Source organism: Thunnus maccoyii, chromosome 7 (assembly GCF_910596095.1).
Source record: "Thunnus maccoyii chromosome 7, fThuMac1.1, whole genome shotgun sequence".
NCBI lineage: Eukaryota > Metazoa > Chordata > Actinopteri > Scombriformes > Scombridae > Thunnus > Thunnus maccoyii.
In genome coordinates, this window is record NC_056539.1 from 25,376,618 (window position 1) to 25,396,197 (window position 19,580).

Below are 19,580 nucleotides of genomic sequence, written 5' to 3' on the forward strand. Positions count from 1 at the left end.
TGCGATAGCTGCTATCAGCCCTGCTCCTGGCTGCGGCTTTGTGTGGAGCGAAGCTGACGGTGTGTGGAAACTAACACAGGCACTGTGCTGTGACCGCGTCACCTGCAATCAGGCCCAGTAGCCAACCAGATTAATCATGACAGTAGGCAATATTTCCAACATTATTAGAAGAGAAACCTAATATTTTGGGACATCAGGGATCCCGGTGCCGGTGTCCATCAAAGTGAGAGCCTTCATTTAATGCTCCTTGGATGGGTAACCCTGGCACTTAACCCCTTTTAGATATTCCATCTCTCTCCTCTCCTCCTCTCCACACACACACTCGCACGCACAGAAACACGTATATAGGATGATGGCTTATGATGAGGCATCCCTCCCAAACAGAGGTGATGCATTTATTCCCAACACAATTTCTCACTGCCATTACGCCATGTTTTCACAAAGCCAAACAAGAAATTGTACACCTATATCTGCCCTGTAACATCAGTCCCATTTGCTGGGGATTGTGAAAAGGGCTGCAGAGGTTAGTGAAAACAAAATGGACCTGCCACACCTGTGTACATGTGTGATTGTACGTGCAAGCAGGGATGTTCATGTAACGTGTGCATGTGTGGTTCAGTAACCACTTTATATTCTTTACAGATGTGTGTTGTGGGCCCTATATGTGGTGTTTGGAGGGTCTTAGTGTACTCCTTTGTACACCCCTAACGCCGCTTACTCTTTGTATTTTGTTTATGTGTGTGTGTGTGCGAGCACTGAGTTTGATTTGATGTGATTGTGTCTGGCATGTAGTGTGTGCAGGTGCTGTGAATCGTAGAGATCCTAATCGTGACTCATCCCTGCTCCTATCCTCTGTTCCCAGGACGTTTCACCCCTCAGAAGGTCTGTCGATGGACAATGTGTTTGCATATGGATTAACAAATGCTCAGACACACACACACACACACACAAACACACACACACACACACATCTGCAAGTGTAGACAAATTCATACACAGCTTTTGCTTATGTGAGCTACAAATGTGAAACTACACGTACAGACAATGCTGTATCTATACGTGTGTGAATATGTAAGTGTGTACCATATGTCCAAAAAATTATCTGAACATAATTGTAAAATATACAGCAGCTCAAAAACATCATCAACAACATGAAATTTGGATACGAATGTTACTTGACTTGGTTTAAGATCTTTACTGCACAAAGTAGCTTTTGAGAAATAATGTGAGATACCGACAGATGAACTTTAGTGAGCAAATTTAAGCAAAATAGATACACAGCATGAAAATTGTCATTTTCCTTCTGTTCAGGGAGCCCATATAAACACATTTTAACCAAAACTTACCCAGAAACCCTGTTTCTGTGGTTTCTGTGGCCAAAAATGCATGATGTCCAACTAGGAAAATTGGTTTATCTAATTTCATCAACACCCAAAACCCAACTATTGCTGCCATGCAGACATGGTTATTTGTCCAAACAACATACCCTTTTTAAAATGATTACACATTTTTACACATACATGATACTGGACAAATTAATCCTGTTTCCTAATCTTTAGCCAAATTTAAATGACGCTACTGAAGTGTCTCTGTTTTTCTTAGGATCCGCTTAGAATCATAAATGCAAATACAAGTGAGTCTTACGACAGTATTATCGTGCCAATATAAGCTCACTCAATGACATCCATTCTTTGACCTGCTGTGCTTTCACAATCTGTATACATACACTACTGCGAGATGCTGCATCAACGACCAAATGACATATCAATCATATTGATCCCCAGAATCGGTGCTGTTTATTTGCTTGTCAAAGGACTCAATTGACAATCAATGCACGGTTAGTTTCATTTTGCTCACTGACTGACTGTAGCATGTGTGTGTGTGTGTGTGTGTGTGTGTGTGTGTGTGTGGTTGGTTGGCAGTGTCCCCCTCATTCTCACAGCCTTGTTTAGGGGAGGAGAGGAGAGTGAGACAATGTTGTCCTGCTGGCGTGTGCCTCGGCTGTGTTCATCAGGGGGTTTGGGGTGCCTAATACACCATGGCGGTCCCCCATTTGTTTAATTTGTAAGGCTCTGACATCAATTGTTGAGCTTCATTTGCCCCGTCGAAACGTCACATGTCACCGCTAATGGGCCAAGCTGTGCGTATGTGAAGTACACGTGTAAAGTGTGTGTGTGTGCATGTGTGTGTATGAATACAGTGGGCCAGGGACAGTGCGTGTGTGTGTGTGCATATGGGCTGGGGAGGAGGTGGTTGGGAAAAAAATGTCTGTTTTAATCAAGTGCCACCAAATCTCCTATGAATTTTATTCATATATTAAGAGAGAATCATAAACAGAAATGATAAAGAGTGAGTACATAATGGTGTGAGTACATAATAGTGAATATTATGTATTATCTTGCATGTTTAAACCAAATAAACAGTGCATCTATAGGCCTAGATTTGTAAAAAAAAAAAAAAAAAAACAGCAACAGACTGAACTTAGAAACCAAGACTGAACTGAAGACAGTCAGAAACAACGTTGTAACTTTATGGTATTATTATTTATTATTTATTATTATTATTGCATCTCATACTGAGGGCAATGTGATGGACTGCCTTTAAAAAATTAACAAACTACATACTCAGGGACAACAAATCTTTGTACCAAACTGAGCAAAATTCTTTGAATCAGCAGGATCTTTCATTTTTCAATCCTGCAGTGTTGATTTTTGGATTATTCTGCAAAAAAATCTGGATTAAACTCTTTTAAAATCATTCTTTATTACAGTATCGATATAAACAACTAAAGTATGTGCAAGGAATGGTTAAGTTTAGGCACGGTTAAGTTTAGATGATGATGATTGTGGTCATGGTTAGAAAAAAGTAAACATTAAATGTTGGTCTGAGACAAACTGCGGCGTGAAAATTCGACACACTACGGGGCGTCCACCACTCTTACTTTTTGCTTCACTGCACACTGTCAACAATAGGAAATTCCAGTATTTGTCAACCTGGGTGTTTTTCTCATATTTTAAAACGCGAACTCCCAACAAGGACAATGTTAATTGTACAGCCATTCTATGCAGTTCACTACAGGGCTGCAGCTAAAGGGATTTTAAGGGAGCAACTTTCTGTGATTACTGTCAGTCAGATGTCATTTCTATTATATTGAAGCTTTTTGGAAAGCTGTAGAAATTGTTTCTTGCAGGAGTTCACATTTACTAAATCTCTAAAACAGAGGTGATGAGTAAAAAGTTGGACAAAAACATAAGAATAATACCCAAGTTGACAAATGCCGGAATTTCCCTTTAAATTATCTAAATGAACACAGATTGTGTTCTGCAAAATTGTCCAATGTGAATGTAATTCCTGTCGATTCTGGGCTGTGTTGGACACAAGAACAGATCATTAAGTCCTGCTGGCTGTTCTGAACGAATTAATTGTGTTTAGTACTCAATGGACCTTCATGAGAACTCACATTTGCACAGATGCTGTATGTGCGTGATAATGACCAGTGGTCTGCTTGCTGTTGGAAACGATGACTTCAGAGAGGTCTGCCATTGTGTGAGTCTTCGTCTGCTGCTGTGGTCCATTCCTTTCCCCAGGCTGCACACACAGATGCATACTCTATACTGCGACACATGAGCATATGCATGCCACTATTAACACCCACACATACATACACACGCTCACACACAGGATCCCACACATAAATCCATTAGTCAGACAGTGAAAAGCAAAGTGCAGAGATGGACAAACAGAACGACTGAAGGCCCACGCACCACAGTGATAACCCTGCCGCATGACTCAATTCAGGGAATATGCCCAGTCACATCAAAACATGCTCTTTGTCACCAGGCCCCGAAAAACATGTTTGTCATGTTGCCCTCTGAGGGTTATGTGTTCCCCAACTCGCAGGTCCAAGTATAATTATTCAGCATCTCAATGGTCACCATTCATCTTCTCTTATGGCAAATCATCGCCCGGAAGTGATCTAAACATGACCGCGGGAACCTATCACAGAATATTTGAAAGCAAAGCGGGGGAGTCCAGGGGCATAATTCTGTTGTGAAGGGCTAATGCATTCACACCCACACAGATTGACTCACCCTGACAAAAGAGGCTGTGTTGTCTATTCTAGGCAGCTGGGCAGGATGGCGAAACTTGGAATCCTTTGTAGGCCGAGAGAGAAGTCGGTCTTTGTCAGATTTTTACAGAGTATATTTTACCATACGCCTTTGCACGGCCGGTCAAGCATTCAACGTTGCAACAAGGCTAAAGAAAGTTTGCATAGATTAGCAGTGTTATTGCAAATGTTGAGCCCACTTATGTGTTAATCAAGCCTTTTTGAAATGCAGGCCTTGTCTGTTTGGGGGATTTCTTTGAAACAGTCTTCTGACGCTCAGGCTGTTTATCTTTGTAAACTGCACACAAATGAGTGAGGCCTGTTAGTTAAATCAAAAATATTACCTGTTTGCCTTAAAGGTAGTTAAGAGAACACTGACATTATGTTTCTCTTAGTCATGTGTTGAAAGCAGGAGCCAGAGCCTAGTGCGAAAATAAATAGTTTGAAGTCACAGTGAATGACGGAAGAGAAACTGCAAGCCAAAAGATAAATATAATTGATATTTTCCCTGACTGATCTGTGATTTCTCCTGAATAAGGTAAGATAAAGTTTAGTGAAGAGAGACAGGAGGAGGATGCAACATCTAACAAGCCACAAGCTAAACTCAAATCACAGTGTTGCATGTTCACCTTCCCCGCTACTTTAACCGTTTCTATTCGCATTACAAGGCCGGAATAATTTGGACACTCAAACATCTACTTTATGTGATTGTTGAGCTCATCTTCCTCTGGAAAATGTGGCTGCAGGGATTTTCTCCCTTTCAGCCACAGGAGTGTCTTTCTATAACAACAGTCAGGTGCCCAAATGAATATTGAAACAGGTTTTGCTGGCTCCTTTTGTTCATACTGACCATTACAAGTTCTCTTCATAATGCACTTTAAATGTGAGTGGTGGGGGCCAAAATCCATGAGGAGGACTGTAGATTTTGTCCCCCATCACCTAGATTGAAAGTGCATTAGGATCTCTTGATGGTCAGTATGAACAGGAGGAATGATTACAGCATGAAAAATGTGTATCAATGTTCATCTGGGCACCTGACTATTGTTTTAAGACAGAAAAAATGGGAAAAATTTTGAACATATCCTTAAATGAGGTTGGGTACTGATGTTGGACAGTAAGTCCTGACTTGCACTCTGTGTTCTTATTCATCCAGAAGGTGTTTGATAGAGTTGAGATCAGGGCTCTGTGCAGACCAGTCAAGTTATTCCACACCAAACTGGGAAATCCATTTCTTTATGCACTTTGTGCACAGTAGCATTGTCATGTCAAAACAGGAGAGGGCCTTCCTCAAACTATGGCTGTTTTGGAAAGACACAAAACCTCTCCAGACCAAAACTACAAAAAATGAGAGGCCATATAAAGTAACAAAGGCAGATTTTATCATAAGCTTATACCTGACCTGGTCGCTGTTTCTCAAACAAATGTACATGTACTCTCATCCCACAGAGTTTTTGATTTATTCACTGCAGCTGGAACATGAGAAGTTTCTGACCCAAGAGGAGTTCAAGGTCATGGGAGCCAGAAGTGCAGCTCAGAGCAAATTTTCAGCTTCCTGCGCTGCTAGTCTTTACAACACTGTCCTCTCTGTGTTGATACTTACTGCTTGTTGGTCAAAAACTTTCTATCTCCCAGTTGTCTTGAATGCACTAATAGATAGGGAGTATCCTTGCTGCCAATCAAAATGAGCCTTTTGCCCTCAGCTGGGTGGAGATTGTTGCAGTAGCACTGAAGCATCCTGTTTAGTTATTCAATTACCATAAAGGCCCGTTACCTCAAAACAAGTTTATTGAGTTATAAAAAAAATCTATTTTGCACAAAGAATGCAGAGATATGTAAAATCTGAAACCCTGCCGAGTCTGTGACCTTTGGAATATTTCGACCGTCAGGTTTTGGATATTTGAGTCTATTTATTCTGCTACACAGGAAAGCAGTTCAGATAGTTTAAAATTGGGTTGTTTGAAAGGACAGAGAAAAAGGAGAGAGAAAGAAAGCAATAAAGAAAAAAAGAAAGGAAAGCAGTGAGTAAAAGCTCAGACAAATGGAACTGCTAATATGTCTCCATAATAGATATGTTTTCCCATGATGTTCTGCAACAATTTTTTCTCAAATTCGATTAGCTTAATGTAATATTACTCTGAACACCTAACATTTTTCATTGTCTTCTCTGTAATTTCTCCAAAGACAAAGAGAAAGAGACCAAATGAGTGTGACTTGAGACAATCTGCACAGGTGTGTGTGTGTGTGTGTGTGTGTGTGTATATCTGTCCGTGCACCACAGGTGTCTATATACAGTCCCGGTGTCGCTGTGTGCACTACGTGTGTGTGTGTCTCAGTTTTCCTCTGTGTGCACTGTGTTTTGTAAGAAACAAAACACACTACTGGCTGTCACAATGCATTTAGCAGCTCTCATCCACTGTGAAATGTTTAGTTACTCTGTCAAACCTCTCTGGCATGAGGCCCAAGTTACAAATTAATGTATAGCTCCTATGCACCTTGGTGATTCGTTATCCAAAGGACTGTTTAAATAAGGCATTTAGGCAGCGGTGTTAATCTACCAACAAAGGCTCAGCTGTTTTTAGCAGATAGAATGACTGTCAGGAGTCTCGGCTGGAAGTGCATCTATTCATGCACAGCTGAGTCGCATCAGTCCCTCACACACATTTGGCAAAGAAACACACACAGCGTTTGGCTGTGATACTTTGGCTCTTGACACATGATAACTCTGAAGACATGAGAGTTAATGTGATTTTGGATTTGAACTAACACTGTCAGTGTAGAATTTAATTCTGTCTTAAGTGTGAAATAAGGATCTGTGTAGTCTGGCACATAATCATTGTGACGTGGATTTTTAGAAGTGGATGAGTTTATACCAGCAAATGTCTCTTCACAGCAGTGTGTGTATCGGAATAACCCACACAATGTATACACTGACTTCATTTTATAATTATTGCTCTGCTGTCAGAATACTTACAGATGAAAAGCACGCGGCTTTTATCGAATGTCCTCAGATACTTCCTCTCCCATCTCAGCTAACTTATTATTAAGTTAGTCTATATGATTTACTGTTCTTTGGCATAATGTTTTGGATGAGGTGCAATGCATTACTGCTCTTGTGACTCATATTTATGTTGACAGAGTATGCTTCTCAGAACACCTTTTCATGAATAAAGTCAGTAATGTGATAACCGAATGAATGGAAATGTGAAATAACATAATAATACTTGGAAATGTCACCATAAGGAGAAACATGTAATTGTCAAATTCAAGTTCAAATGTGTTTAAAATCAATACTGATTACTGACTTTGCTCTCTGCAGCTTTGCTAACTATTACAGCCGTCAGATAGAAAAGTTGGAGCAAGTGAGTAATACAATTTAGAAATTTATTTTAAGTGGATGGTTTGAGGACATGCGGTCATTCAGGTCAAACCACAGCGGCTTGTGAACCCAGCATTTCCAAAATTCATCTGAATTTTCAGAAATTGTAGTCATCTGAATATTTGTCATGATGTTATGATTGTGTACATGAAGACCAACATCCCCATACACCCAAGGCATAAAAATCTGATTGCCCAAAGCCAGTAAAACTCGGTAATTTCCGTCCTCGCAGGAAAACACACAATATATCTCTTGTTTTCTCTTGTTTGTTGTGCCGAAATGTGAACTGCAAGTGCCAAAGTCCCCAGACTGATTGTTTATGTAATCCACGGAATAGAGACACCCCGGCAGCAACGTTTGTTCACCCCTCAGGTCCTTCTGTAAATTAAAATCTTTCATTGCTGTTTTTTATTCCTAGAAGAATTGCGCATTCAAGTTCTTATTGAAAGGATGTTACAGAGTGAGTTACAACAACAGTTGCTTTTGATGATAATTATGAATGTAACCTTTTTACACGATGTACCCCTTCTAGCAAATTAGCTTATTTTGAAATCAGCATGCTTTATATTAAACCTCCGGTGCCAGAAATTCCTGCTTTTTTCTCCCTTAAGTGACTGGCAACAGATAGAGGCAGCCTGTAAAGGAGCACAATGGCTCCTCTTCAGCTGGAGTTGGCCTACATAGGGCTGCAAGCCTCTCCAGCTTGAGATTGCTGCTCACTGAAGTGGTGGCACTTAAAGACATGATTTCCCTTTGAACCAACTTATTTCTTGAGAAAATACCACATATATTAAATTTGGACCCATGTTAAATTCAACCACATGGCCTGAGCAGTTTAATGATAATCAATTGGATTAGAGTTTGCATTATCCACCATGTTGACAGAAACATAGGCTTGATTTAAGGCGAGGCTGGTATCCCTTGTGAGCTTGTCACATGCACTGAGTGTACCACAAAGTTACAACATCCGTCGTCATCCCGGGGAGAACATGTACTGATCTGTGCAGCTGTTTGGTAGTTTACCTCTGGCTCTAATGTCTCTGTAGCATTTTGGTATATGATATAATTCCCTCTGGAAGATAAATGTTGGTCTCACAGATTAGTTCGTCTGAATGTAAAGTGAAGCTACCGGACAGAACAACAGTGCTGCCTCTGGGGCTCAATATGTACAGATATCACCACATTTCAATAAATATAAATGTTTTAAAATGTACAGAGCAGTCTATATAAAATTTTGATTTTATTAAGCTACATAACAGTTTGGATTTTTATTATAGCTACATTACAGACTCAATAACATAATTTACTGCACCTCTCTGTCAGTGAGATTATTCTTTTGTGAGAAAAAAAGTGTTAGTGGAGCTTTGAGTTGAGATTATTTTGCCACATTATAGTCAGGTAGTTTGTACTTGTACAAGTCAAACTTGCCAAGTCCGAACTTGATGTACTTGGTATTGAGAAAGGCATGTCATAGTCGGGACAAGTGCAACAGGAAAAATACATTTAAATTTTTTCTATAAGCAGAGTATATCAATGTTGAGAGAACATGATTTAAGTGTTTTTCACAACTTTTTACTGATGCATAGTGGAAGAATAACTAATACTTGTTATTTTTATGTTTTCAATCCTAGCATGTCATGTAAATATTTGATAATTGTGCTGAGAGTGGACCAAATGGGACATAAGGAGGAGACACATGTTAAGGACCACGTTACAGTCTGCTGAATTCCTTCAAATCAGAATCACAATCACAAATTTCTAAAGAGTTTGGTGATATTTTTAGTTTAATTAGTTAGTTAGCTTTAAGTATTTCTCTATAGCACTGAATATTATTGAACAGTCAAAGTCAAAGTCTTGGAAGAAAACATTTTTAGTTATAATTTTTAAGAGTTTAACACTCAAAAGCTCTTACTACTACAGGAATGCGCAGGTGTGGTTTGATCAGATTTGCATGATTAGTGCCTGTGCATGTTAGTGCAGATTTGATTTATCAGATCAGATATTGCTAAATCATGCCACGCCTGCATCAAACCAGTGAGAAAAACAAACAACAACTATAACAACAACAACAACAACAACAACAAACAAACACAGAAATCTCTTAAGTGATATAACCAAAACTGTTTCAACTTTGACAGAAAGTAGTGTTCATGTAGGACAGTATTGCTTTTAATAAGAGGCTGACTGAGCCTTTAAACAACTTAACTTAATCTTACAGTTTGGTTATTATGGTAATGGAAAAGCATACCAGCTTTCACAACTGGTATGCGTTGTGCCATACTGAGCCTGTAGGTATATGTGAGAGAGAAAGGCAAGAAAAATGTTGTCTCTCTCTACAAAGAGTGACTAGGGTTTGCTCACAAAGTGCCTCATTTATTCTTTTGAAGATCCTCTTTTTGACCCTCTGTATCAAACCCTACCCATCCAGCTGTGTGGCCAAAGTTCAGAAAAAGACCCTTAGGTGTTTTCTGATTGATCCAGCCTACAAACAATGAAGGCTGTGTGTCTCGTACACCGTTGCCATCTTGGCCTGGGTCAAAGAGCTCGCCATCTTTGCTCCCTCTCCTGCAAACAGTTGACACATCATGATGAGTGAAAGGTGTGCAGAGAGTGAGGGAGCAGCAGCGGCGGCTTGGTGGGAGCGATGGTACGTGACAGAGAGGTGGAGGGAGAGCTTTGTTTGGGTCTGAGTGTGTTGCAGCGCTGCCTAATTGAAGGATGTTTTAATGCTGTCTGAGGATGGCAGGTTGGAATAATCATAGCTATTTGTTTACGCAGCAGACACCCCGATTGACTTTTAATGGCTGCAGCCTGTGTAGTGCTTTCAAGCGCCCTGGTGAATTTGACTTTCATTACCGCATGGAAAACATTCGCTCATCTCTTCTGCTTTCCTCTCTTGGTTTACATGAAGACACTGGATTGCATAACTGATGAGGCAGCAGGGTGGTGTGTTGGTTTGAGAGTTCCCTTTGTGACTGCAGCGCTGCAGGTTTGATCTCTGGGTCCGACTTTGTGTCTTTTTTTTGACATTTCCAAATCTAACTCCTCTGATGGCAAGTATACATAGGTATATTCAGTATATTGTCAATAGAATTAGTAAATACCAACTTACTGTGCTTCCCTTCACATATGATTCAGTGTAATGTCAATATTAGTTGAGTTTGACTCATTCAAACCAATGTATTCTAAGTGTGACAAAATAATTTCAACTCAAAGATCCACTTACTAGTTTTTCTGAGTTTTTAACCGCATCTGACATTCTTAATCAGCAAGTGTGGTTTTATATTCATAGTAATAATGTTTTCTGATTATATTTTGAACCTTTCAAATGAGCTAAATATTGAGCTTTTTTCCTAATTTTATCACATTTTCAATTTAGAATCATTTAGAAATTTTTTTTTTGAATAAAATACAGTTTCAATGGGCCATTTTGATCATTTCTTAGGGTTAGGGTTGTTAAGGGACCTTAAAGGATAAATCTAGTTTGTCTAGTAAATGTTTTTTGTTTTTTTGGTAATAACTGCTGACATTTTGTTTGTGCTTCCTTTCTGTTTTCACGTCTAAATAAAATGGTTTAGATAATCTGGTTAAACCATTTCCTTGTTTACATCATATCTGATCATTTATCCACTTGTTTCTTACGTCATCCAAATTCATTCCACCAATATAGCAACCTCAGCAATTACTTTGGTAACTACAGTGTTATCATAACTAATAGAACTATAAAAATATGACCCAAGTTGTATCCTTTAAAATGAAGTCCTAATAAACATGTCTGACTGTTGCTTACATATTACAACCATCGCTGCTGCTTCCTGTAAATTAAAAATCAACACATGTACCACTTTGTTTGAGAAAGCTAAAGCATAGACTGCAGGCAATTCTTAGCATGCTGACTTTAAAAGGGGCACCAGTTTATTCATTGAGAGATAAGTTTTGTCTGACCTTCTCTGAGGCTGGGTCAGGGGTCACATCAGTAAAGGGGATTTAAAAGATGGCTGCCTCTGCTACTTCTGCTGGTGTCCGTCTTCACTTTAGCCTCCAGGGTAGAAACTTCCTGTTTGCCAAATTAACAACAAAAGCTGCCTTGTTATCATGCATTATTACTACCTAGCACATCTTAGGGAGTCATGAAGTCGGGGCGACTGGGGAGGGTGAGGGGCATGTCCTGTAATCTACAGCTGCAGTGGGGGGTCAATTTAGCTGGAATGGGGCCTCTTTTTTTTACTTACCATTCCTCCTCAGTTTCTAATGGGGCATTGATCAGTTGGTAGTGGGAAGAGGGGGATGTGTGTCGGGGGGGGGGTTGAGAGGTGGAAAAATAGTGCTGTTATCTTCTTAAAGACATAATATGCGGATCACATTCTGAGGCTGAGAAGTGTGAACGGGAATTGGGAAACGACAAAATCATTGTGCATAACAGTGTGGATGCTACAAAAAAAACCCCAACTTTTTTTAGAGATTTGAAAAATGTTTCATTCAATTCAAAATATGGCCTTTTTATTAATAAACAAAAAAACATAATTTCTATTGTTTAAATCAGACATCTCCATCACCACACAACTGCACAAGGACCTTCGGACACACACATACACACACTGTGCTGATGTTTAATTACATTAATATGCAATATCAGTCGTTAGTAGCTCTTTAATTATGAATGAAGATGTAATGACACTACCATTAATATTTAATTAAAGGGCAATAAAGTGTTATTTGGCAGCATTACAAAACTAGACACCAATAAAGGAATGTCTTTAGCCAGTAATTATTACAGACAGAAGAGCCCCGTCCCTCTTAAAAATTGACTGTCTAAAAGGTAAATACAGAGGACACACAGAGGTCAAACGTGTATACATTAGTGTTCATCCGCACTGACTTCACACTCTTGTCAGGGTCTGTGTGATCAAAACCGATAGAATAGCTAACGGCACTAAAGTGGAACGACCTGATCAAGCTGCAGTGAACGTGTTATCCGTGCCTCTTATCTGCTCGATGCAAAACACAACGTGACAGCAACCTAACAGATACAAATAAAAGGGGAAAAAAGGAAGTGAATGGGGTGCTATAGAGATGGTAAAACCCTGAATATCCTTCCCTGTGGTAGCCTCCAGCCAGGTAAACAACTCGCTGGGTCGAAGAGTTCAATACACTTTGCTGTAGTTTATTGCTGCTCGCCTTCCTTCATGAATAACACCTGATGAAGTTTAATGTCACATCATTTTTCCTCTCTACTCTTCATTATCTACCTCTTTTGATACAGGTTCTCATCCCAATTTATTTACAAATCCTCCGAAGAAGCTGCGAGGGCCAGTAGGCAGGATTGTGTCCAAAGTTTGCCCAGGCAGGAATGCATGATGCCAGCAGGCACAACGCATTGCTTAGCAGCAGACACCCATGTGGTGACATTGAGATGCTAAAGCTGTAGCTTGTTTACACAAGTTTCCCCCCTTTCTCCTCTCTGAAGCCACCATTTAGGCAGACAATAGGCACAATGTGGCCCTCATCTGTGAGTGGGCCGGCCCGACAAGGCGAGCAGTCAGCTGTGGCACTCATGGTTTGCTCTGGAGTGGATGTTTACATCAGTGGGAGGAAGCATTGTTTTAACCTAGAAGGCCATGATACACACACAACTCTCTGACGAAATAAAAATGTTAAATACAGCGTATGATAATAACGAACAACACATTTAACTACGTTTCATTCAATTTTCAATTTCTCTTGAGAAGTGAAAACATCTCTGCTGATCCTAGTTGCCATAAAATGCAGCTTTCCACAGTAACGCTTTCACTTTCTCCTCTCCGCTAGCTTCACTTTGGGCCATTATGTAAAAAGAATGACTGCAAATTTAATCCCACTGCCAAGCAAGAAAGATGATATGGTTTGATTCTGCAAAACACCAAAATATGCCCAGTGACAAGTTTTTGTACATCTAGTGCCAATGTCCTCTAAAATTCTTGTTTTTTATAATATCTGTGGCAAATATGGTATGGTTAAGGTTCGGAGGAGATAATGGTTATGGTTAATTAGCTACGGATGAACTATGTTTAGGGATAAACAACTACTGCAAAACACTTGGTTAACGTTAGGAAAAGATTGTTGTTAATAAAAAAGCAAATGTTAATTGCAGGTCTGTGATGGGATGCAAACTTTGGTTTCCTGCATGAAGGTTAGGCAAGCACAATAATCCACAACTCTGACCTTTTGCTGCAAACTACACACTACTTCCTCCATTGATACTGACTAATAGTTTAGTTTATTTTATTTCACATATATATATATATATATATATATATATATATATATATATTAAAAAGGAAAGTAAGAATTTAAAAAGGTTTGAACATTGTGCAGGAGAGGTTGGCAGCTAAAAATGGCTTGTAAAAATACCTCCCCTATATAAATATCAATAGCCATACTTAAAAAAAGACAAAAACAATGATTGCATAATCATTTAAGTTTGAAGACTAAGCAATAATACAAAATTGATAGAAATGTACAATTTACACAGAAGTTGTGAAGCATTACAATGAAATGTGTTATAGTGTTATAAATCTGCTGATTAGAGTCCTTCTCAGATATTTTTTGAATAATGATAATGTAGATGTCGACTGTAACGATGGCACTGGATGTAAATATGTATGAAATTCCTAAGGATACTGAGCTGGCAAATGTGCATGCATGGTTTTATTCAACCACAATGGTTTTTTCAACATTTTAAACAGCATATACATCTTCTCCGCTAAATTAGACACACAGACAAACAATCAGAGAACAATAAATTGTGCACATGCTGTCATTTTACCTCTCGCTGCCTCGTCATTGCACTTGTACAAGTTGTATCTTAAACGTGTACATCTCTAAGCCAACTTCCTACAGACTGCACGACTGACACGCAGGCCTCAGAGCTCCCTCGACGTATATTAAGTCTAGCTAATGAGCTGGTCAATGTGACGAGAGGCGGCTGTGATCGATGTCCCCTCTGAATTGATGTGCTCTGCCAACGAAGGACACTGACCCACCGAGAAATGTTGATGAAGTAGCCGCCTGGAAACTTCCCCGCAGCCTGTGAACACCAGCCATGAGGACAGGGGTCGTATCAGTGGACATTTTCAAGTTAAAAGCATCATTTTAAATTAAGAATGAACGCTGGGAATTTGTGGGAATAATGAAGCTGACGACTGCCTTCATATAACGAATGAATGAGTAAACTAGAAAGCTTCTAATAGATTCCAATTTTTCATACGCTGATGATACATGTTAGTTTTAAATCAACAATAATTTAATATACTGAAGCGATAAAAACTGATAGCTACAAAGCAATAACTTAACAATATGGCCTATATTAGCTCCTACTGTTGTAGTGAGAATAATCTCACTGAAATATATGTAACATAATGAAATCACAAATGAGTGTGTTGCATTTAAAAATAACTGAATTGATTAGTTGATTAGTTGTTTATGTTGCGGTTTGTTTCCAATTTCTCAAATGTTTTCTCAAATGTTCTGCTATACAGTTGTCCTTTTCTCTGTTTCATAACATTGTAAATTTAATATTTTTGGCTTTTGGCGAGTTGGCAGGACAAACCAAGCAATCTTAAAAGATCATCTTGGACTCTGGGAACATGTGATTGAATACAATATTCAATAATATTTTATTTTTACTTATTGACGTAACAATCAATCAATTTGTTTGTCTTTCCCAGCTCCATGCAAGTGTATTCTTCTAAGCATCCACTGTGATGTGTTAAAAATTTCACTATGCAATGACTAAATCTGACTTTTAGGACTATTGCAAAGCTGTAAATAGCTGGATGATGTATGTGTTGTTCAAATTTTAATCTATATTTTGAGCTTCTACAGGATCAGGACGTTCCATATTCAGATGTTTTAAACTTTGCACCTAAATGCATGCACAACACAGTAGATATACTTAGTCTGTGAAAGAAATTATAGCCAGTAGTATAACTGAAACTATGTTTTCTTAATGATGTAAAACTTGATATGCAGTTCAGCTTCTTTCATCTTCGTCCAATCACAGACAATGTATGGATATCTCTGTTTTTGTTCATTTCGAGCCCAGTGGAAGAGACTGGGCTGAATCTGCATATAATCATCAGAAAATTCCCCAGCAGAATATATTTGCATAAGATTATTACTCATTGGCAGTGACCCCGAATAAGGATGAGCCACATTACTAATAGGCTTCTCTTAATGCTAATATATAAATCCTGGGATATATATCCACTTTGACATTAATGACTAAATGTTACTTCTCAGCCTTGTCGCAACGATGATCAAAAGTACTTCACTTTGCTTTTTTTCCCCCTTCTCTTTAAAATTTCAGTTCTGTCTTCCTTTTCCGACTAATATTGTGGATAAAAGATTTCTGTGTGTCAGGCTTAAAGAGGGAAGATTATTCAGTGGCAGAGAAAGTTTTGGAGGCAGGGCTCTGAAGTTGTGGAGGGACTTTGAACTTGTTGTAATGTATCAAAGAGCTTGAGGAAAGTAATGAGGTTTCTCCTCATTGGACCTAAAATATTCAAGATAAAGATAACACTGACACTACAGCTGTTTACTGCATTGTCTGAAAATGTGGTGACTGATAGTTTGGACAGATAAATATTGTGGGAGAATCTGTCTCTGCCTTTCTCTCAGTCTCTTTCCCTTCCCTCTTCCATCTGGCCTTTTTCTCGGTCTTGAATACACATTAACCAATAAAGATTAAATGTAAAAAAAATTTTTTTAAAAAGCCAGTGTCCCACCTGACTCATCTGCCATCCTCAGGTCCTGTTCAGTATGCAGTGCGGGCAACAACTCAATTAACCAGAAGCCCCTAGCCATCACACCAGCAGGCTGCCTCATAATATTTCCCATAATGTTTCATCCAATTTGGAGAGTTTGACGTTTACCCCCTGCAGGACTGCAGCGAGAGACAATGACTGAAGGCAAGGGGGCACTGAGGTGGTGGTAGTGGTGGTGGTGGTAGTGGTGTGTGTGTGTGTGTGTGTGTGTGTGTGTATGTGTGTGTGTGGTGATGAGGATTGGAAATCATTGCCCAGCCCTGCAGGTGGGAATGCATCATCACCCCCTGTTTTTTTCTTTTACCAACTCTTCCAAAACTTTGCAAGAGCAGAAATATATTTTTCAAATTCTTGTACATAAACTTAACAGTCCACAAAAAAAGTACAGAGGGTATGTATGTATATATGTGAGAGAGAGAGTGTGTAAAAAATTATTTTGTGAAATATTGCACACATTGCAGAGGTAATAGACTGTAATGTTTTAGGAGATTTTCACAGGGCCAGCAGACATAAGATCCTCCACTCTGGACTTTTCAGAAGCCTGGGAGCCATTTTGCTTGGCAGCACAGTGGCTCAGTGGTTAGCACTGTTGCCTCACAGCAAGAAGGTCCTGGGTTTGAACCCAAGCTGTCTCAGGTCCTTTCCATGTGGAGTTTACATGTTCTCCCCATGTTTGCTTGGGTGTCTGCCGGGTGCTCCAGTTTCCTCCCACCATCAAAGACATGTGTAATACTCCTGTCAGTGGCACTGGTCCCTGGGTGCTGCACTGCAGCTGCCCACTGCTCCCAGTCTGTGTGTGTATGATTGGTCAAATGCAGAGGATCAATTTCCCCACGGGGATCAATAAAGTACTTCTTCTTCTTAAGGCCTCCTGTCATTGGCATGACCCTCCTTTTACCTCTCTACCCTCCCCGAACCCTCCCTCTTTCTCTCTCTGTCTCCCCCTCTTCTCTCAGACAGAAGAGGACTTTGAAGCTCCTAAGTGACGGAGGAGGAGTCACCCCGGTGGAACTGATGCCCCCGATCAGCGATGGGCTGGAAAAGCATAAAGAAAGAACAGGAAGGGGTGGAGGGGAGAAAAAGAAGAGAACGCTGAGACAGCACTTTCCCCAGCCCACAGAGGGAGAGAGAGGGCAGTGGGGTAGAGTGAGGGAGGTAGATGGAGAGAGGTAAAGAGGGGGAGGAAGAAGAGGGAGGGGTCTCATTTATGATTAAAAGATAGGCCAGATAACCCTGCGAGCCTGGTCCATCACTCTCCTTTAAAATGAGGTTCTAATGGCACCCAGGGAGGAAGGGGAGGCTTGGGCGTCATTAAACAGAATCTCTGAATCCTTAACCCGGGGTAGGGTACCTCTCGTCTGGGGAAAAAGACCACCTATGCTTCCTTGGAGGTGTGGATAATGGTGAGGAGTGAGAAATCTGTGCCATGAAAAGTTGTTTGACTGCGTATTAAAATTAAAGGATGTTATGTGTGTGTGTGTCACTGCATGGTTGTGTATGTGCATATCAGTGCGTGTGTGTGTGTGTGTGTGCCACTGCTGCGTCTCTCTTCAACATGTCGCTCCTAATGAGTAGGTGATTAACAATAATGTATCTCATTAGTTAAAACAGGTTTCATAATGACACAAAGTGCTACTAGAACCACCAATCTGCAGCCTTGTTCAAATATGGCTTCTCACAGATGGCTTCACTCTAGCTGAAGCTTAGTTCACAATTTTCATCTCACCTGTTTAGATGAATTAGGGTCAAAGTTAGATTTGATGCCAGTTTCCGTCTGTTTAAAATGTTTCTTTTCTTTTTTTTACAAACTGAAATTTGTGAATCAATAGTTTCAAATTGAGATGTACACCATCATTAGAGCTCATTGATCTTGGTTTTATATGATTTTGGCTGAAATATACGTCAGCTTGCTACAACTTATTTTCAACTGGATTTGCACCAAGAGGTTATGTTTCCCACTACTAAAACAATATCTTATTAGTCAGTTGCCTCCAGTCATAGAAAGTGGAGAGAAAAATATGTAGAGAATGCAAAAGGGGTGTCCATTAAAGTCCCACTAAGTAAGTAAAAAGCAGGTAAGTAAAAATACAGAGTTTTTATATATATTGTATTGGTGGATTTCTACTCTAAATACACCCATAAATCATTAGCAATAAAAAAAATGGATTAAAAAAACTTTATTATGTGTTACTTTCAGAGTCTGAACATGAGAAACCAGCTATAGTAAAAATGAAAATAAAAAGTCTTAAGAGACCTTTTCACAACAAAAAACATGAATTTATTTACTTTTCCTAAATGGTTAACTCATATCAATGAATAATGTGATGCTTTAAAACACACTGCATATATATTTTATATTATATTAACAAACATTCAGATCCCCCGACCATGCCAATGGATGGATTTTTTGAAAAAATCCTGAGTAAAAGCTATAAATCTTTCATAAGATACTTTGATACGTATAATAAAAATAATCGACTTTAACAATATGATTTATAGATTAAAACATGCCATACGCTTCCTCCTCGCCTCATGGTCGGCCATGCTTGCTGAAAAAGGGGGTGTGGCTCTACTGCAGTCCACTTTAGATGATGTGGAACACTATGATTGGCTTATAGTCATCCAGTCAAATAAATTTGTGCATTTGGGTAGAGTCAGATTACAGTAATCATAGATTTAGACAAAGTTATGTCTATTGGAAAACTGAAAATAATGAGTCTCAATCATCTTTCTTGAATAACAGACAAAATAATCACTTGGCAATCACTTTTAATTGATAACTGGGATTTTAGATTTATAACCTGATTTGCTGTAAGTCTTTGACTAAACTTGTAACATGGTATGGACAGAGGAGAGGTTTCACTTATCCTTCTTCTTTGACATCTTCCTATTTTCTCCGGTTTCCCTCTCTCCTTCTGTACTTTCTTCAGTCTCCGTTCATCCATTTTATATCTCCACCATCAGTGTCTCCCCACTTCTTCTGTTGTTGCCCACCAAGGCTTCCTTCAGATTGGTCCACTTCTGTCTGTGTAAAGGGCAACTTGCTGCAGCCATTTGCCAGCCCATATTACAGCCTCGATCCAGAGGAATGCTAATAGTTTGCAACCTGATCCAGAGGCTCTCCAGTGTTACCCAAACAGGGCAGTCCAACCATCCTGAAACCAACACCATGAATGTTTCCATTCCTCATATTGAGATATCAGTATCTTTATAGTTAGAAATCATCCATATTTTACCAGCCCATCCCCAGCTGCGACCATAAATCATGCTTTGCCGGGTCTCAAGCAACATA